Source organism: Mustela nivalis (assembly GCF_964662115.1).
Source record: "Mustela nivalis genome assembly, chromosome: 7".
Lineage (NCBI taxonomy): Eukaryota > Metazoa > Chordata > Mammalia > Carnivora > Mustelidae > Mustela > Mustela nivalis.
In genome coordinates, this window is record NC_139026.1 from 138,121,950 (window position 1) to 138,143,532 (window position 21,583).

Sequence of the window (21,583 nt, forward strand, 5' to 3'; positions counted from 1 at the left end):
AAATATCCTATTTTTAAGAGCCCCTATACATGTAGACTGTAGCCAAAATAAGTAAATAACTTCTAAAAATTCCATTTTGGATTTATCTGTACCCATCATAGCCCTTACCAGTGAAAATCCTACAAATGTACAGAAATTATCTTTATAAGTGGATTCTTTGGAATGTATCAATTTTAGGCCCCGTATGAGGGCCAGCCAGCTGCATCAAGATAAAAAATAAAAATTTGTAATAAATAGTCTAATTTTCTTTACTTCAAATGACTAGCTTTCACAACTTACTCAAATACATGTTCTCTTTCTCCTTCTCCCGTCCTCTCTCTCTCTTTCTTTCTCTTTCTCTCCTTCTCCCTCCTTTCTATGAAAAGACAGTAGGCAAAACTCCAAAATTGGAGAAAAACAGTAATCTAGTAAGTCAGGTCTACATACAAGTAGTATGCAGAGTTAACTGCTTGAAAAAGACACCTTTTCCCCTGAGGTTCTCCAATTGAAGTTTGAACTTTTTCTCACCGATCATACATAATTATTCTACGGAACTTAATCCAATGGGGTTTTAAGGGCATTTCATTTTGAGGAAGAATAATGTCCTGCCTAAACTGGTAAGGCAGCTTTGACTACTGACTTAAAAACACAAGATTGTGTATGTGTTGCTATTTCTTTTAAGCATGATTTATATAATTCCTCGCCTTTAGGTGGGGAGATTCCGTTCCCTTGCTCCAAAGCACCCCTGAGGTCCGTGTAAGAGGCAAAGGAGCTTTATCTGCATTCGTACCTATAGAAGTGAAGGTCAGTGGGCAGCAGTGTTCACAGCAAGGAACCACTCCTAGAGGCCAAAGCTGTTCCAGGCTTTGGAGATGCAAAGTTGGGTGAGGTCTAGCGCCCCCTGTCAGACAGCTTGCTGCCTTTTAGCCAGGGAGCAAACAGACTCTTGGATTAGTAGCTACAGTACAGGGTGACCCTTCCTAGGTGGACATATGAACAGGATACTTGCAAGAGAACAAGAAGTCCCACAAGCTTGCAAGTAGGAGACCCACGAGCACACGTGTCCTTTAAGACGACAATGACAGCAACGTAGTGGGATGTTCTGGGGTCATGAAGGAAAGTGGCAGGAAGTCCCGATGGAAATGAAAGAAAGAATGGAAAGAAACAATGAAGACCTCCACTGTGGCAGGGGCAGTAAAGAAGAGGAGGACCTGAGCTCAACAGGTGCCTCCAAGGAGAACATGGGCGTATTCAACGACAGTGCACTACATGTGGGAGGGACAGGAGCGGAGCCCTGGATCACTGGCACTTCTCAAGCCTCCATCCGAGCTCTCGCTCTCTTCCTGTGCCAAAGTCGCAGGTAGGCATCTGACAGCCGCATGCGCGTCCGATGATCTCCCCTACACAAATGAGTCACAGATTTCTCCAGCTAGCTCGTTGGAATTCCAGAAGCACAGGGTCAACGCCCTGCTTGAGATGTCTCCTTAGCTGGATGGGAGGCACCGTGGACTCACGAGGCCTGAAATCATCCTACCTCTGGCTCTCTTGGAGGCTTCAATCTTGGCAGACGACAACCCCGTCATGTCAGACGCTCATGAGTCACTGCTGAAAAACAGGACGGTTTCCGTCACTCTGAAGATGAATGAACACAATCTTCAATGAGGCCCAGACTGTGCCTTTACACCTTTTCCTGCTCTTTTTGCTACTTCAGTCCTATACACATTGTGTTGTCAGCCTGACTGTCCCACAGGAGCACCTTTCCTGACACCCCTAACTAGCTCAGAGACCCATATGTAATTCTCACGGCACGACACGCCCATTTACCCTTTAGCACGGGCGCCGTGTTGTATGTATTTTTATGATATCTCATTCATGCACTTCTCTCTGACCACACAGTAAAATCCAGGAGGCAGGGACCAGGTCTGTTTATGCTCACTGCTGAATTCTCCCCCTCTAGGGCAAAGCTGGTACACCTGACGTGCCTTACCTGCGGGAAAACAGACCAACCTGGAAAGTCCATGGTTTCTAAGGAGGAAGAGGGAGGTGGATAAAGTCATTGCTCAGAGTTGAGAACGGACCGTGAATTCAGTCTGGGACAGGTCGCAGACCTCCCCAGGATACTCAGGCAGGGGATGGAATATACAAAATAGTTCTGAGGGAAGTTTCGAGAGAAACTAAAGAGTCGTTATGCATGAGTCCTTGAAACTTGGCTGTGCTAAGAGAAAAGTTGCAAGCTCACCTGCCCCCGGGACCCCCAGAAAAGGCATGTGTGTGACATGGGACAGCAGGAGACAAGAGGTCGTGGGCATGAACCACAGCATGTGTGCTCTGTTGTAAGGCACGCACACACGAAGATCAAAACAGAGAATCTTTTCAGCAAGACAAAACACTTGTGTAAATTCCACCCAGCCCTTTTGGAGGGCTGTTTGGTATCTTGGCGATGAGAGAGGGGAAAAAGGTCACAGATAAAGACCTAGGAATGCAGAGAAGGCAGCAAGGGAGAGGGAAAAACACTGATCACAGAACAGAGCCAGTGGCCTGTGGTCTCTTGGAAGCCAAGAGAGGAAACTTCTTAAAGAGAAAGGGTGAGTCAACGGTCTTAACACCTCTCAGAGCTCAAGTGCCACAAGTAACCTCAGCCGGGGCAGTTTCATGTGAAACTTAGGCTAAAATTCATGGTTTCCAGCTCCAGAGCCAGGCTGATTTCGGTCCTTTTTCTACAAGTCGGGTCCACGCAGAGCCCTGCCCCTGCCCTCAGTTAACTCGGGTTCCCTCCTGCTAAACCCAAGCATCTCACGTTCCCCTTCAATGTTGTTTCAAAATTCCAGATAAAACTTAGAGAATAACGAAAACCAAATCAACGTGAGAGTCATGGTGAAAATGCTTCGCATTATCATAATAACCTGGACAGGTGGATGGGGCAGGAATTATGCCCATGCTCTAGATGAGAAGACAGAAGCTCAGAGGTCCCACAACCACCTATATGCTCCCTCCCCCGCCCTGTTCATAGTTAGCCCAAATCTGGACTCCTTCCTGGTTGCAACCCTGGATGGATCCTTGCTAGTCTGTTTGGTGATATGCTATTAATAGGATCAGCCAAGCACACCCCTACCACCAGAAATACAGACACACACACACGCACACACACAGAGACACAGAGTAAGCCAAGCTGACCGTGGTTGAGAAGTTCAATTGTCCACGTGGAAGAAGCCAGGCCACTTGCTGGAACTATGGAGGCTGGGACCTCCTTCAGATCCCCGAAAGTAGGCTGCCTGGCTTTTTCTCATCTGCCTCTACAATCATGTCTTTGATGGGAGCTGGACCTCCTCTCTAGAGAGAAACCATTTCTTCTGGACAGACTCCGTAAGTGCCTGGGAAGCCAGATCTGCTCCAGTCCTGTCCTCCGCTCTTGGCACCTGTACGTATCGTCGACACGCCCCTGCCAGTGACCTGACCATCCCGGTCTGGCTGGCGATGTGAGGGTCACTGAACACTTACCAGCACCAAGCTACCTACCCTACATTGTGAGATTTTGCTTGAGAGCCTCAAAATGTAGATTCCGAAGGGATACTGCCACAACAATGTTATTTACCTCAATGCCAATCCCAGTAACAGCAGAAGTGTGTGGTTTTATGTACAAGAGACATTAGCAGGATCCATCGCTTGCTGAGTGAGTAAGCTACGCAAGAAGAAACTGTGAGGACGGCAACAGGTTGGCTGACATTACTAGACCACGTAATAGTGTTAGTGCCCAAAATTCAGGACTGAGAGTTTAATAGAGAGAGAGACACTCACCCCCTGTCTGCTAAAGCTGACTCAGATGAAACATCAATTTCCTCCATGCAGCCCCCCCCCCGCCAACCCCTCCACTGCCTGTCGTGTTTGCTGTGTACCATCTGGATCTTCTGGAACCGGTTTCCAAGTCCCCTGTCTAAACTGCTGACACCGCACAATGCTGACCTCCAGATTTCCAATTTTCTTTTCTTGCTCCCAATTTTCATTCTTAAGGAAGAGTCAGAACAGTGCCTATTAACATATTTTATCTTCCCTGTACTAGAGGTTTTCATGTTGAAAACTCTAGTTACAGCCTCTGGTTACACGCTGTCTTTTTTAAAAGAATATCTGCTTAACTTTAATCCATTACTTGAATCTGAAATATACTAAACTCGGTTGTTATATGGAGTCACCTGTGGAGAGTTTAATGGAAAAGCAAGGCAGCAAATTAGTGCCATATGATCAGCTTGGGTAATACTAAGTTTGTTTACCCAAGGCCCCTCTGAAGAATGGACTGTATTTTTAAGATATGACTGGTTTTCCATATCTTCACAGAGGCTCGTCGTTCCTTACTGGACATTTAATTTTCCCCATATTCATTTTCCTCCTTACAGACAGCTCTTTGGCTATTCAGTATGTGCATAATGCAGAGAAAAATAATTATAGGTAAGGGGACACAGAGAATGTCATAATTAAACCATGCATTTGCAAAATACATTCAGTATACCCGAAACATCCTGATTGCTATAATCAGGTAGATTAGGTTTTCAGCAAATACTTTTTTAAACAGAGGTTTATCTGAAGTCAGAAGCAGAGAGGCAGCTCTCAGAATCACCTTATACCACGAAATTAACTAAATCTGCCTCCAATTATTTTTTTTAAATCAGATATAAAGAGAAATCAAAATGTTAAATCAATGGATCTGTGAAACATCAGGGCATTTTTCACGACCTTCTAGAACAGGTTTAATTTTCTCTCATCTGAACTCAACGTTAACAAAAGTCTCTGTGTGTCTCAATGGCAAATGCAAAAACTTACTGCCTCAAGATGTGATTTACACTTTTATGTCCCAGTTTGGAGATGAGAGTTCAGAGCAAACGTAGTCGCAGGGGTCAATGAAAGTAAAAGATCAATGCAGAGGATGGTGTTACCACAAGCTAAAAAACATTCCCTGTTTTTATAAAGAAAAAAAAAAAAAAACACTGTCTGCCAAAAATACGAAATGATGATCAAAAGGGATTTAAGCCAATTACTGGGGCGAAAACCCGGAGCTATAAAACAGAGTCAAGGACTGCAAATCCTCTTATTCTCTCTTTTTCTACACCATGGTTTATATGCAAAATATTACTCTCTGATCCCTGTCTAACTAATGGGCTCGTTGAGAGTGTGGGTGATTGTGCCGATTTGCTGAATGGTGACCTGCAGAGAATAAGTAAAAGACAAGGAAACCAATCTTATGGAAACAACAACAAAAAAAATTAACTAGAGAATTAAAGCTTAATATAGCTTTATCCTCTAGAGAGCTCTGCCTGATTGCAGACAGAGCTTAAAACCAGGATTCGGAAGCACAACACACCAGTTCCCTTATGAGAGCTCTGCCCAAGATATGTTCAATAAATGGAAAACCACCTTTGCTGCCTGCCTTCTGTAATGAGAGAAGACAGGAAGGCAAATACTAGTCTGGGAGCCAGGGAAACGGGTTTTACTCTCCAACTCAGTTACTGGTTTTTAATGAAACAAAATCCAAGTTCTCAGGAGCTGTTTGCCTCAAACACACTCACCCCTCTTTCGACGATGAAAACAATGACCCCTTCCTTCCTTTCCTACAGAAATAAGCATTGAGCAAATTATGCTGTTCCTTCCTCCCACTTTCTGTCTGTCATCAGCAATGCCAGGGCCCCCCCACCCAGATGAAATCTGCCTCCTGTTCTGAGGGGACAGCAGGGAATGAGGAAGACAAAGGCAGCCAGTCAGGAGGGAACCTGATTAGAATCTGGGGTGGGGCGGGTGCCCGTGGGGAAGAAATTAGAAATGAAATTAAAGTCGTTAAGAAATTCTGCCTCAAACCACTTTCCTCTCCAGTGGTCTTCTCTAAGCCCCATTCTTGTGTAATTCTAGTCCTTTGACAAGGGAAACTGACACTTTTGATCTGGTAATTTAACGGCAATTTATTGTGAAGTGGTAATTTATTAAGTAAGAGTCAAGAGTGGAGAGAGCTCTCATAACCAAGGAGTGTTCCTGACTCAGGTCTTTCTAGACAGAACCGATGGGGCTTGATTTCAGGGATACCCAGAGCCTCACCAGACTTCTTTGAATTCCTGAATTCTTTGGTCCCCACTGTCCCACCCCGCTAACACACACTCCACGCAGCAAAACTGGAAGTAAGTCTTAAAATGTAGATACCCTGAGGTCATCTTCTGTTGATTTAAATTCATAGTAAGCTATAACTGATTGATCTCTTTCTCTGAAGAGCCCTACAGCACAACAGGAAGCTGGAAAAACCCTATTACTTCATTTGGCCCCAGGCCAGGTCTTAATCCTAAATTTCTGCAAAGATACTCTTATTCTGCAATGACTGTGTTGAATGTGCGTGGCCACATCCTGAAGAATAGGTCAATTTTGTGGGGATGAAGACAGCAGTGGTGGGTATAGACCAAAGACCCCGAGAATCAAGCTGTATTTCTTTAGAAGTCACTGTGTCTTGGGCGTCTGGCAATAAATTATCCCGTCTGCCTTCTGCCCGCAGATTCCTGTAATCCTTGTAGGGCAGATTTTGCAAAGATCCTCTTTTCCTTTCTTCCCTTCCTTGGTATCACTTCATGACCTGTTCCCCTTCCCCAAAGGGATGAGTTCTTGTTACGGGCTGATGAGATCCCAGGTGACTCTCAAGGACAGGTGAGTAGAAGGGCTCAGTCTTCTCCTTTAAAAGCAAAGTGTGGCTCTGGTTCTTGCCTCAGTGGGCCCAAGGGAAAGGTGTTCCTGGGTCGGAGACAGTCCAGCCATCCCTCCCTCACTCCTTACACACTTTCTCTTCTTTCCAGGGGCCAAGGCCCAGTACAGCTTAGGCCCGCTGAGCACAGAGCATCTGGAGAAACATATACTCTCTCTTGCTGCCTTCTCTAGTTCAGTTTCCCTACTGCTGTCCAGGCTACCTTGGCTCTGAAAGGTCTAAAACTCATTGGAGCATATAGAGTCTTTTGGCTAACCTAGGAGTCAGCAAACCATGGCCTGTGTGCCAATCCAGCCCACTGCGTGTTTTTGTAGAGTTGTATTGGAATCCTGCCATGCCCATTCATCTGTCTATTGTCTCTGGCGGCTGCTACCATGGCAGAGTTGAGTCGTTGTGACAGAGACCAGACGGCTCATCAACAAAGCCAAAAATAAGTTACTAACTGGCCCTTTATGGAAAAAGTTTGCCAACCCTTGGTTTAGACCACTGTAAAATGGAGCTGAAATATTCAGTATTTGGTGACCTGTGGCTGAAACATTCCTGACAAACAGACTGAGGTTTCAACGTGAGACTGAGCAGAAGTTATTTGGGACCATCGAGATTAGGTTTGGGGAGCGAAAATAGATATTCTACGTCATCTGGCCCAACTCAATGGATCGATCCATATTGGGGTTTTGAGACAATGCTACATTTAATCACAAACTATTATTTTCCTTCAATTTGTCCTTGTTTTTCTCAGGCCATGAGGGTCTGGATCTGACAGAACTGGCAGTATTATAGAACGTTCCAGCATCCCTCCTACAAAAAGAATCCCAAACAAATGGTTTTCAGAATCCTCAGCTGAGAGAATGATGGGGCGCATCTTGGTCCCAGTCTCCTCAGTCCCTCTGGAAACTTATACATGAAAGGTAGCCATGGTCAGTCTCAGGACCCAAATATTCTTGGGCTCCCTGACCATAATGCCATTGAATGGCACCCAATCTTAGTCTCCGTCTCTATGTAAAAGAACTACATTGGTTATGTCACTCAAATGTGCACCTTTCATAAATACCCAGCACAGTAGGCCTTCTGATAGGGACGTGATTTCTGCTTTCATGGAAGTTACTCTACAACCCAAAGGAACAGATAAGAAAATACCAACACACACGCGTTCCATTCTGCACAGCAAAGGAAACCATCAACAAAAGGAAGGGCAACCTACCAAATGAGAGAAAATATCTGCAAAGGATGTATTTGATAAAGGGTTCGTATCCAAAATATACAAAGAACTCATACAACTCAATAGTAAGACACCCAAATCACCCAATTTAAAAATGGGCAGAGTATCTGAATAGATATTTTGTCCAAAGAAGACACACACATGGCCCACAAGGACATGAAGAGGTACTGAACGCCACTAACCATCAGGGAAATGTAAATCAAAACTATAAGGATATCACCTCGCGGCTGTCAGAATACTCATTATGGAAAGGACGAGAAATGACAAGCGTTGGTGAGGATGTGGAGAAAAGTATACCCTTGTGCACAGGTGGTGGGAACGTAAATCGATACAACCATAGCGTAAAACATTAGGAAGGTTCTTTTAAAAGTTAAAAATAGGGGCCCCTGGGTGGCTCAGTTGTTAAGCATCTGGCTTTGGCTCAGGTCGTGATCCCAGGGTCCTGGGATTGAGCCCCGCATGGGGCTCTCTGCTGCTCGGGAAACCCGTTCTCCTTCTTCCTCTCCCCCTGCTTGTGTTCTCTCTCTCACTGAGTCTCTCTCTGTCAAAAAAATAAAAAATCTTAAAAAAAAAAAAAGTTAAAAATAGACTGAATGTAAAAATAGAAAAATAAAAAATACAACCCAACAATTCCACTTCTGGGTACTTCTCCAAAGAAAATGACAACACTGATTTGGAAAGATATTTGCACCCCCGTGTTCACCACAACATTATTTACAATGGCTAAAATGTAGAAACAACCCAAGTGTCCTATCGACAGATGAATGGATAAAGAAGATGTGTGATGTACACACACTTGCACACACACACACACACACACACACACACCATATAGGCACAAAACGGAAACAGAATGGATTATACCTCAGCCATAAAAAAGAACGAAATCCTGCCATTTGTGACAACATGGATGGACCCCCGAGGGCATTATGCTAAGTGAACTAAGTCAGACAAAGAAAGACACATGAGCTCACTTATATGTAGATTAAAAAAAAAAAACAAACAGGGTCCCCTGGGTGGCTCAGTTGGTTGAACAACTGCTGTTAGCTCAGGTCATGATCCCGGACTTGCAGGATCTCGTCCTGCCTCGGGCTCCCAGCACCTTGGGGAGTCTGCTTCTCCCACTGACCTTCTCCTCTCTCATGCTCTCTCTCACTTATTCTCTCTCAAATAAATAAATAAAATCTTTTTTAAAAAAATAAATAAATAAAAAAAATAAAAAAACAAACAAATGAGAAAAAGCACCAAACCCAACTCATAAATACAGAGAACAGACCTATGGTTGCCAGAGGTGGGGGGAAGGGGTGCTGAGGGGGATGGGAATGGGAGAAATGGATGAAAGGGCTCAAAAGGGACAAACTTCCCGCTATAAGACACAGAAATCCCAGGGCTGGAATGTAGGGCACGGACACTAAGTTCATAATTCTGTACCGCATACTTGGAAGTCGCGGTACGATCCTATAAATGGGACCACGCTGATGGATGGCTGTGAACTAGGCTTACGGTGGCGATCACTCCACAAGGCCCACAAACACCGGACCATGTCCTGCATTAATTATGCCCACTTTCCAACAGTCATTTAAACTGCATCCCCGCAGCGTCAGAACTAAACGTCGAGGGAGCTCTCGAGGGGCAAGTGGCCGCTCTGAACGGGGTTATCAGGCCAAGTTACACTCAGGAGCTCCGGTTAGAACAAACCTTCCAAACACCTGTGTTTCCTGGGGAGGAAGGCAAGAGCAGGGAGCTCGGCGGCACTCGAGAACGGTTGTGATGGTCCATAACGATGCTCAATGACAGCAGGGAAGAAAGGTCACGTGCGGAGTCTCAGAAGGAGCACTAAGAGCACCACGTGTAAATACCAACCTTGAACGAGGGCAGTGTTTTTTCCAGTTTAGAAAAATCTTTCACTTACCCACCAGGAAACATGATAAAATATATAAAGCTGCCGTTTCCACAGGCCTGTGACAATTTTTTTCTGGCTTAGACATTTGTGTCTCTATAAGAATGAAAAACTAGGGCAATGAAAAACGAAACTGGAGCTCCAAAGCCATCGTTACCTGATGCACCTGCAAGCTGGAAAGATTGCCCTATCCAGCCCCGCAGGACCGTCCTCTGATGGCTAATGTCAGTACGTGTCAGCAAAGCTCATCCCTGGAACAGGTGATTTACATTAGAGCCCTGGTTTGGAGACAGAACATCTGAAAGCAGGTTTGTGGTTGAGGCCATCAACTCTACAGAGGGATTGGGAATAAAAAAGCCTTGAAAGAAAATGAGGATCAATAGAAAGAGAATTGCTTTGCCGCGAGAAAAACTAGACAGTGCAGGAGAAGGATGCCTAGGACAGCTCGGAGGTGGCTCCTGCGGGAGGGGGCCTCTTTGTTCTACCGCACATTGATCATATAATTTTATAGCTGCGGGTCCTTAGATATAATCTGGTTCACTTTCCTATTTGACAAAGGAGGAATGTACGCACGTCCGTGCAAATACCGGCTCCGCCAAGAGCTCTCTCTGCTGATACAAAGGATGCCAGCGGATGGGCAGATGAACCTTCCCGTCTTCTGGGAGTTCTCCGTTCCGCTAACGGAACTGAGATGTACATAAATGTCGCGGGAGAGGAAATGTGTACTTGCATTTGAGGATCTGATGTTTCGATTCAGTGCTATGATTACTAAGGGGAAGAAAAATCTTCCTGTTGAGAAGAGAGTGGGGGTGGGGTGGGGGGGTTGGGGTGGCGGTGGGAAGGCGCAGAGAGGGGTTTAGTGAAAATTCTCAGCTGCAACTGGAAAGTATCCAACCTGGGTCAGGACTAGGCAGGGCTGGAGACACAGTAGGAAACACGACAGACAGCCCATGTCTGTGAATAATATGGTGTTGCGGGGGTGGAAAATTTTTTTTTTTAACTGGCTTGAAGAAAGGAGAGTGATCAATGGATCTCTCTAGGTACTCTCCCTCTCACTGCATCAAAGAGGGGAGGTGAGGTTAAGCAAGGGCTTTGCATGAGAATGGACGGGAAACCTGTACCCTGAGCCCTCTCCTTAAGCATCCTCTACAGCTGTGATTCCAGGATTCTGACCCTTTGAGCCTGAACACATGTGTGGGAGTGTAGGCAGGTAAGTAGCACATTCTGCTTTCTCTTCCCAAATGTTGGAATAAAAGTGGCATGTGATCCTTCTCTATTGGGGGAAAACAGCTTCACTGTGGTCTCTGACCTTTGAGAGATGTTACCTGATCACAGGAGGAGTTTTTTCCTTTGTTCCTTTTTTTTTTTTTTTTTAAGATTTATTTATTTACTTTAGAGAGAGGTGGGGAGGAACAGAAGGAGAGGCAGAAAGAATCTCAAGCAGATGCCATGCTGAGCGTGGAGACTTATACGGGGCTCGAACTCACCACCCTGAGATGGCAACCTGAGCTGAAACCAAGAGTTGAACGCCCAACTGACTGGGCCACCCAGGCACCTCCACTGTGTTTCTCCTAACAGGAGATTCAAATGATCTGGATTTGTTGGTTTTCTACTTGATAATTTGCTAGTTCGGCCCACAAGTGAAACAGACCCACCCAGGATGGAGGGCCGGAGAACATAACTTCACCTGAACATTTCTCTCCTGACTCTTTGTGTCAGTGGAGTGGAGACAATTCATGAGAGGATTTTTGTTTTGTTTTTCAATGCTGGAATGAGACAAAAATGTGATGTCAGCAGCATCCAAACCACAGATAACAGGATTTCTCTACTTTACATTTTGATGTGATTTTATAATAACCTTTGTCATTATTAGTTATGTCATGGGCTACATTAGTCATGCTTTGTGAAAAAATAGATTGTTCTCCAATATAATAAATTATTTAAAAGGCCCAGGTCTTGTATTCACTTTTCATAAACACATAATTCATTCTACCTTGAGAATTATTACTGGGTGTTCTATTTTTGTAGCCTACATCCCCCTGCTCTGAATTTTTTTTTTTAAGTACCCAGCAGTAACTGGGTCACAATTCTTCAGACTTCCCTGAGGGAAAAGGAAGAATGATGTGGTATACATTTTTCCCATCTGAGACATAGTTAAGTTAAGGCAACATGCTTCATCAAGTTACCAATGTACCAAAAAAAGGTGCTATGTCAGGACAGTATATGACATCATCTCATAAGTGCTCTGGCTCTTCAAAGTTGAGTTAGCCAAACCCAAGTCAACTTTGTGGCCAGTGGGAGCAATAGCACCACCACCTACGTCATAGGGCTGTTGCAAAGATCCAATGAGCTTTTAAATATAAAGCGCTTAGCATAACGCCTGGCACAGAGAAAGCACGAGTAATTCTTCTGTCACCCTCAAAGAGGACTAATCCCTGATCTACAGAAGGCCAGCCTACCCTCAGTGGACACCCACAGAGCTTCGCCATAACCTCTCCCCACTCCAGGCATCTCCAAGAGGTCACGTCACGGGAGCTGATGAGTCTCTACACATGGCCTTCATTCAAAATTACAGAGCATGTTTTCCTCTGTGAATGTGGAATTCATCTTGGGAGATGTATCAGGCATGTGAAAGGGAAGTATCTCCTAGATGAACTAGAGCAAAAGCAACGAGAAAGAAAGAAACGAGGCCAAGCAGTTACTTAAAACATGTTAGGATCTGGGCTATTTTTTTCCATCAACATGTGCTGTTCTCATTAAGGGGAATTTCTCACACACTCCGTAGGGGAAAAGGCAAAAGTGTATCTTGTTGTACTATTATGACTCATCCAAACATTTAAGGGATATGATAACCCCTAAACTTCCTCCAGACTATAATCACATCTTTGTGAGGTCACATGCTCGTGACCTAAGACATCTCTGACCTTTGAAATATCACTAAGCCTCCTTTAAATTTTTTTCCCCCAATCATGAGGCAAGTTTATAATATGCACTTTGTCATATGAGATTTGAAAACATCTGTCAAGGCCACTTCTATTTTCTTGTGAGTCAAAGCATTAGCCTAAATAATAAATGAGAGGTGGACTATGGCCAATGGGCCAAATCCAGGCCGCTGCCTGTTTTTGTAAATAAAGTTTTATTTATCACAGTGGAGCTCAGTCATTTGCATATAGCCTAGGGTTACTTTCACCGCCACCTTGACAGAGTTGAGTAGTTAAGTTACAGCAGAGGTTGTGTGCCCCCCCCAAAACCTGAAGTATTTACTCTCTTTGCCAATCCCTGATCTAGATCATTCTCTTGTGTAGAAAGAATAATTTCTGCTTGAATAGTAGGTACCTATTTGATTCCCAGAGAATTTAGAAATGTTCCATGTTATTAAATCCACTCACTTTGTGGGTTAGAGCAGGAATGAGAACCTGAGGGTGAAATGATTCAACTGGGAGCCAGGAGTCATTCATTCATTCCACATCACACAGCCCCACCACTGTGATAAATACTGTGGCATTTGGGTGTGAACAAAACACATAAAGCCTCTGGCCTCACGGAGTGTAAAATTGATGAGGGGGAGACAAACACTGACCACTTCATTGTTTCCTCATTAACTCATGCGTTATCTGTTATGTGTCAGGAAATATCTTGGGCACTGGTGTACTCCAGTTATCACACAAACCATATATTCTAATGGCAGAAGAGAGAGAATGAGTAAGTACGTATGGAAATAGCAGGTATTGGTAAGTGCTACCAAGAGAATATTAGTTGAACTATATGAAATTAAGATTTTTATCTGCCCCAAATGGCTACATATGGCAATTTTATATAGTTCCGTCTATCAGGGAGAAATGCTAGCAAGTGACTTTGGGCAACTTTAAATTAAGGCGGTCAGAGAAGGCTTCTCGGAGGAGGAGGCACTTGAGCTAAGAGTTTCATGACAAGCAGCCTCTGGCTCAGCAAACAGCTCAGGAGAAGATTTCCAGGCCAGGAAAAAGAGTTGCTGATGCAAATATCCTAAGGCCAAATTAAGCTTGGCTTGTCTGAGGAGGAGAAAGCAGACCAGAGAGGTTGGAGGAAGACGAGCTGTGGGAGAGAGGGAGGAGGTAGGCCGGAGACGTAGTGGAGGGTTAGGTCAGACGCGGTCTCGTAGGTCAGGATGAGGACACTGGCTTTTATGTGACGAGTAAAGGGGAAGCTTTTAAACAGCATAGTTACAGGATCTGATTTATGGCTTTCAAAGTGTTCTCATTCCTCTCGTGTGGAAAACAGACTTATAAGAGCATGAATGGAAGCCGAGAAACGTGTTGGGAGGTAGTGCGGGGTTCTGAGCAAAACAAAACCACAGCGAGGAAAATGCAGGAACGCGGAGAGTCCGTGTCCGGGAGCTGAAATCAACCAGAGCTGGGGATCGTGAGGATGGAATTAAGAGAGAAAATGAGCGACTGCGAGATGCGCAGCTTTCTGATTTGAGTACCTGGCCGGACAGCCCTGTGATTCCTACGCCTGTGAGTACCGGAAAAGAGCCAGGTCTTGGGGGGAGATGATAGGGGGTTTGCAACCTTGAGTCATTTTTGGGACATACAGCTGGCTATGCTGAGACGACCTGAGTGTCTTAAATCGGGGGAGGAGGGATGGGGAAAGGGAAGAGAAGGTGCCCCTCGGAAGACAGGGGAGTGGAGACAACTTGTTCCACTGATGAGTTCTTTGACCTCATTTATCACTTCCTCTTCTGGGCTCAACTCCCTCATCTCTAAATGGGAGAGTTAAACCAGATTTGGTATATTCTAGACTCTTGCACAGAAGTGACGCAGGGGCTGGCTGGGCTAGGGCACAGGGAGAGCCGGGGTATTCGAAGCTCCGCCCAGTTAATTCCCCTCAACTGTCAACGTCTTTCCCTCAAGAAGTATCGGTGACTATTAAATCTCGTATCAATCATATGGCCAGGATTGTTCCTTTCATTGCCACTTCCTTTCTCCTCCTCTGTGTGCTGTGAATATTTTTTCTTGATTTAGAGGATTTTGATTCTCTGAGTGATGCCTTTGTGTTTATGCATTCTTGATGGTCAAGAAGGGAATCTTCCTGTTGAAAATGATTGGCGTGTGTTTTGGTGGAAGTGATGCCTTTTGAAGTAGACGCTATTGAGAACAGCCCACAGCACCCTTCCCAACCTTGATTTTTCCATTTGACAAAAAGGACCAAAGATGGAAGGACTTCGAATGTGCAGTTCTTGAGAAAGGTTTATGACCAAACTTGGGGGCCCACCACCAGGTCTTGTGCTGAAACACTGAAATGTGATGCAAGCAGACTTAACAATCATGCATTGTGATCACTTTCCAGGAGCAAGAGGTGCGGCAGAACTCTAGGTGCATGGCCTGGAGCAAACGCCTGAAAATACTCCAGATTACGTGAGTCTGAAAGCCTGTCCCCTAGCATATACCAAGCATTCTGCTTATCTGTTAGTCAGACAAGGCCAGCGATGGTGCTCTCTTTTCTGTACTGAAATGGGCGCTTTCACATCTGGATTTCTCTAGCCTTTTATTGGCATAACTCCTATCAAGCACAACCCTGTACATTAGCACACACCTCTTCATTCTCCTGCTAGATTATCCTATTTATAAGGTCATGTTCTATCATTGCTCCTCCCACATACGCTAGGTAGCCACTTACTGCTGGCCAGCAAATGGTTCAATGAATCAGAAATTAGCCAAAAGGATGCCTCATTATACACAACTATGGAATTTAAAATGCAATCCATAAACACTAGTCCCTTTATAATTCCTTACCCCAGAAAAGGATTAAACACAGTTAAAAGCTGATGGAATAATGCTTGCCAAGAAGAGGTGTGGACAGAATGAACTTGGAATACCCCAAGAGGTCAGTGTAAAAATGATGCCCTTTCTCAGGCCTTGCCGGTCTAAGTTTGTGAAGCGCTACTCATTCTAGGCATAAAATCAAGTTCAGTATGTTAGCCACACATTGAGGGGAAAGAAAACATTATTACTGAGTTTTAATGGGTTAAGACCCGGAATATTATTAAAAAGGCCTTTGGAGGGCTGCATTGCCACAATTTATAACTGTGGTCACACACATTCCTGAGAGAGAATTCACCTTATCCACTTGTGCAATAATGTTAATAAGTTATTCATCCAAAACAATGTTTTTAAGAGCACTCTTAAGACATATTTCAACTTTAAAAGTAGGTTACTAATCCAGTTAAAGAAAAAGGACAATGAAATTTATTTTAATAGCTACATCAAAAGAACATTTACAGAGGTACTTTGCCATCTCTCCATTAAAATTAATTTTAAACCGACAAGCAGAAGAAAGTATCACAGACAAACCTGTTAAAACGTGCATGCCCTTTCATCTAGAAATCCTGGGAACATTTAATGAAAGCAAAAAGCTATACGCGCGGATCCTTCAGTAACCTTTCTAAAATATCACCTACTTCGGGAACCCTTTACTGATGTTCCGAATGGACAGTCTGCCTCCTCTGGAACCCCAGTGATCTCTCGTACCTTTCCTGTAGCATTTTACCTGGTCTCACCTGCTTCTGAACAATGGACTTCTTCCTTTAGGGACTCTAAATACCTCAACAGGTACATGAACAATAAATACTACATCTCAATATGTTGTCCTTTAGTAAGAAAATAAAAAACATCCTGCCCTTTTCTTACTCTTCAAAAAAGTTAAATACTATCAACATATCACTAATAGTTTAAGCATCCCTTTTCAAAAGAGTTGTTTCCAAATAAATAAATGAGTTGAAAAGCCTACTTAGCTCACACACACACACACACACACACACACACTTTTACATATATATATATATATACTGAGCTATCAGCACAAAGATGTTCCTTGTGTTGTTGTTCATACAAATCAAAGACTGGAAACAATCTAAATCTTCAACGGAAAAAGTAAGTAATTTAGTAAAATGAGGTATATCAACATCATGGCGCCTTATTTCGTTACTGAAATTATGGTTACGAAGAGTAGGCAGAAACATGGAAATACGTTTGATAGTTAACTAGAGAAAGCAGATTTTAAAATAGCACGGACTGTATGACGTACCTATATAGCGTGAAGTTCTCAAAAACAAGATGTACAAATATTAAATAAGGAAAATAAACTGAAGATGGGCCCTTTTTGTTTTAAAAAATAATAAAATGAGACAAACACTAAGGGAGCACTCTTAAAAGGCAAATAAGTAATCGCTAATTAATACAAGATAACTGTCAGGAAAAAGAGGTCCCAGGAAGGCACACACTTCTCTTCCTTCTTTGGGTCTTGGTTTAGTTCCATGTTTTGGGGGGGGGGGGTTAGGCATTTGGGACAGCACGACATCATGTAGAATGACTTTTGATAAAAATCTCTCAATTTAACACTTTCCTATTTCAAAAATTGACCCAAATGTTTTTTGTTGTTGTTGTTTTGTTTTGTTTTCTGGGAAACAGCATTTGGTGTTCGGTGAAACCTGGGATTCAGCATGAACCCTACCAAGGGGTCAACTCAGACCCAAGCTGGGGTGATGCATGAACCCCGCCCCTGCGCTGTCCTTGCATTCTCAGTTTCCTGGGCCTCTGAGAGATGAAGAGGTCGGAGTTCACCTTTGTAGGGTCAGTCGGAGAAGACCTCAGCGCATCAGTCGTACTCATTCAGTTTTAGGGTCTGCCGAGCCTTTCCTAGGGCTGGCTCTGCCAAGGTAGACCCCGGCAAGGGGAGGAGGGCCGGTGAGAGGAGGAAGGAACCCACGTCTCCTCGGACTCCCGCAGCAGGGACACCGTTTTCTGGAAGAAGTCCCCGCAGCGGGGGGGGCACAGCCCGGCTCCCGACTGAGCGCCCCGGGGACGCAGGCGCGAGCGTGGGCGCGGGGTCCGCGGGGGAGCCGGGGGCGGCCCCCCAACTCCGCGAGCCCGGGCCCCGCCCCGACGCCCGCACCCCGCCCCGCGGACGAGGCCTCCCCGCGCTCCCCGGGGGCGCCCGGGGCTGGGCGCACGGGCTCCCCCGCGGGCGGACGGCTCGGAGCGCACGGGCTCCCCCGCGGGCGGGGACGCGCGGGGCGGCGAGCGGGGCCGGCCGGGGAGAGAAAGAAAAGCAGGCCTACCTACCTTCAAACTTTCCAGGCTCTGAGTGGCTCCGAGTCGGAGATTAGGGACACCATGGTCTAGGGGCGGGAGGCGAGCGCAGGCCCCGGGGCGGGGAGCGGGGCGAGGGGGCTCGCGGCGGGCCGGGCGGGCCGGGCGGGCGGGCGGGCGGCGGGGGGCGCCGGCTGTGCGCAGCGCCCCGGGCCGGTGATTGCGGGCGCGTCCCGGCCGCTCTCCACCCCCACGGCCACCCCGCGCCGGGTCCCTCCCAGGCCGGGCTCAGTTCTCCGCACCACCTTCTCCAGCCCCTGTACTCTGCTCCGACTGATCAAATTTGACCTTTTTGTAGCCCACTTTATTCCAAGCACAGCTCTCGGCTAAATCTCTCTTTATTAACACCGTCCTCCTCGGCTTTCTTTTGGAACAAACACAGATCAAGCCCGAAGCCTCCAGACTTCCCCAGCAATCATTTACAGATTACGGCGAGCTGCAGGCAGCCTCCTCCTCTGGGGCACTCCTCCTGCCTCGCAGATTTTTGCTTTCACATTCCTGTCAGAAGACTGGTTAGTTTCCTTCTTCCTCGTGAGTGTGTGTGTGTGTGTGTGTGTGTGTGAGTGTGAGTGTGTGTGAGTGTGTGAGTGTGCGCGGCTTGGGTTCTGGGACACAAGCATCCGTCTCAGAGCTTCCCTCAGAGGCTGGAACTACATGACTGCTAGGATTTGTTGTTTCAAAAAATAATTTGGAATCGAGCTGTTAACAAGCTAGAATTTACTGTGTGTTTGCTGGCAGTGACTCTGCTACACCGGGATTTTTTTTTCCCCCCCTTCTCCTTTCTTGTGTTTGTAAATAGCATGCAAGAGGGCATGGAGAGTCTCTCTGAACACGAACCGAAAAGGGTGTGTGCTTTTCTCCCTCAATTTGTGCATCTTTTGTCCTTTCTTTAAAGCTGAACATCTTTTCGAGGATCATGTGAAACTGTGCATAGCAGATGTTAGAAAAATGTATATGTATGTATGTATGTATCAAGAACTAGATTATTTTCTCTAGCATCTCCCGTTCTGTCTCGGCTGATGTGGTTCCTTTGTGAGTGTCCAGATTCCTTATTTTCATAAAGCACTGCGTCTTAAGCGTGGCTTTCTGCTTTCACCCGGTTCTAGCTGAGAATCTGCAGCTGAAGTTCTTCTCCTGTCCTGACAGGACTCTGGAGATAAAAGACCTTGAAATCTCGCAGTACAGTGGGCTCCAGGCAGAAAGTGTCTCAGGTCACCAAGATTCCCCTCATAGCTGCGGGTCACGTGAGCTTTACTTGCTATCCTCTCTCTGTCCATCACATTTCTCTTTTTCTTACACTTATTTTAAAAGGAATTTTCAGGGTCATTACCATAAATGGAAAATCAACTTCACCGGGCTAATAAAACAATGGACCCAGAAACATAAACCAGCTAAAGGCACTGATGATCTAGGGCTATTTTTTTTTTTTTTAGAGTTTAGCCAATGTTGGGGGTGTTAAGAAGACACTTGCACTAAGGAGGAACTTGCCCAGCAAGGAAATATGAAGATTTACTTATGTTAGCGGGGGGAGGGGCAGAAGGAGACAGAAACTCCACCCTGAGCCTGCAGCCTGAGAGTGGGGAGGGGGGGTCCATCCCAGACCCTGAGATCATAACCTGAGCTGAAACCTAGAGTCAGATGCCTAAAACATAGCTCCCCCCACCCCAGCCACCCCAGGAAAAGTAGATTTAAAGGGAACATGATATGATTCAAATTTTGTGATGACCTTACTCCTTAAAATCATCAGCCAGGAGGAGGGGTTCCTGTCTTGCTTTTAGGCAGAACCTACCAAGAAAGAAGATTTCTCTTCTTTCCGGAGTCTCCACAGGGAGAGATGTGGTGACAGCTATTGGAAGCAGGCTGCTTTTATTATCAGGGAGTTCTTCCAGTCAACTCCAAATGCCCCTCACAGCATTTTAAATCTGTTTCCCATCCTCCTTTTCTCGAAGGACTCCATCCTTAAAATATGCAGCAAACGCTCAGCCAACATATGCTTGTTCTTCTACAAATATACTTTCCTTAATGGCTGGAAATGACTCTCTTCAGAAGTACAATCCCCTTTATACTGAAATTAAAAAGAAGTTTATGCCTTTTACCCAAAGCATTGCCTCCTTGGGGCTTCGTGCTTCTTCCTGGGCTGTATTATTGTCTCCCTGGGGATCCTGGGCCACATCGTAATAATGTGTAAACATGTACATAACACTTCTAATCCCCGAGGACGTCACCAAATGGGGGTGATAATAGCATTTGTGCGGAGTGGACCTCCAAAGGGTTTCCAATGCTTAGATAATTAGTAAAGTGTTTCTCCCTTTAGAAAGTTAGCAAGAGAAAACCAAAGATGATAAGGAAATAGTTTCTGGGACTGCAATGACATACAGCATCCTTATAGCATGAACCCCTCGCCCACACCCTTGAATTCAGATCTGGGCAAAGAAAGGGAAGGAATCCTTAACTCTTGGGGTTCAGGGTTAATGGGTGAAAGGGGGAAGAACTTGGCTTCTGGTCCAAGGACAAGAGGACAAAAACGTGCTCATAAACTTATGAAAGAACATTTTAAGGCATTAGTCCTTCCAAAAACTTTTTAAAGGCAAGATAAACTTTCCCGTGAATAAAGTCTGCACCAAATTAAAGTACAGAAAGAGGTAAGAGTGAAAGCTTATTACTAGGTAGAAGGAACGGTTCTCATTTCTTTCGGGGTATTAACTTGTTCAGTCCTCATGACTAACTTGTTAATGAACTCAATTACCAGAAGCACCCCCCTTTTGTTAATGCGGATGAGGACATTTGGACACACAAAAAGTAAGCAAATAGCCTGAGCTCCCAGGGTTAGTCGCCCTTTGGGGGAGGAGCAGGACCCAGAAGGTGTGCCTGTGGGACCCCAGGAAGGACCATTGCAGGCACGCCCCCCCCCGCCCCCTCCAGCCAAGGGCTATTCAGGGCAAGAGCCTCTGTTCACCGGGGAGGACTGGGGCTGGATCAAGTTAGGGATGGCTAAGAGCGGTTGCTTAAATCTCAGGCTTATATCCCTAGGACCCCCTAGAGAGACCCTAGCTTTCAGGACACACTTTGAGACCCACTTCCTGGAAGTATTTGGTCATGAGGGAGATGAATGATCTTTTAAAGGTCATACTGAGTCCAAAACACACGGAATATTTTGCTCTTTGCTTTCTTAACGCTGAGGACCAAGTGTTTCCTTACCTACTCCCTAGAGTAATTCCACGTTCTGTATCTCATGGATTCCTTTTCAGCTTCCTCCAAGCACTACGTTCCTGATTCGGAACAGCTTCGCCTCAGATGGCTCCTTCCTACCAAGAGAAAGCCCATCAGAGTGATTTGCTCACTTTCACCTGTGAACACGCTCCCTAAAAACAAACAATAAAAATATCTCCCTGTTCAAAACTGGGCCAACTCTTCAACTGCAAGTCAAGAAAAGCAAGAGTAAAACTCCTATACATAAAACACAAAGGTTAAGCTTAGCCTTGTGCAAACTTGCGCCAAAAAATATAATCTTCCATGTCACTGTATGAATTACAAGATTTAATTTGACTTGTGCTCTTTTTCTCATATTTGGATAAATTTACCCCCTTCAAAACTCAGATTATTTTGTCATTGCTTATAATGTCTCTTCAATA

The 21,583-nt window shown here is 45.2% G+C and overlaps 1 protein-coding gene across 2 annotated transcripts in view; it reads right to left on the minus strand.

Annotated features, from left to right (window-relative positions):
* CELF2 (CUGBP Elav-like family member 2) overlaps positions 1–21,583 on the minus strand; it is an 815,373-nt gene that overhangs the window by 490,982 nt on the left and 302,808 nt on the right. Inside the window, exon 1 of one of the 2 annotated variants that reach the window (XM_082738882.1) lies at positions 17,925–18,049. The exons of the other annotated variant lie outside the window; for it this stretch is intronic. The gene's annotated coding sequence lies outside the window, so the exon portion shown is untranslated. Of the gene's footprint in view, positions 1–17,924; positions 18,050–21,583 lie in introns of those variants that run through there. 2 annotated transcript variants of the gene reach the window in all.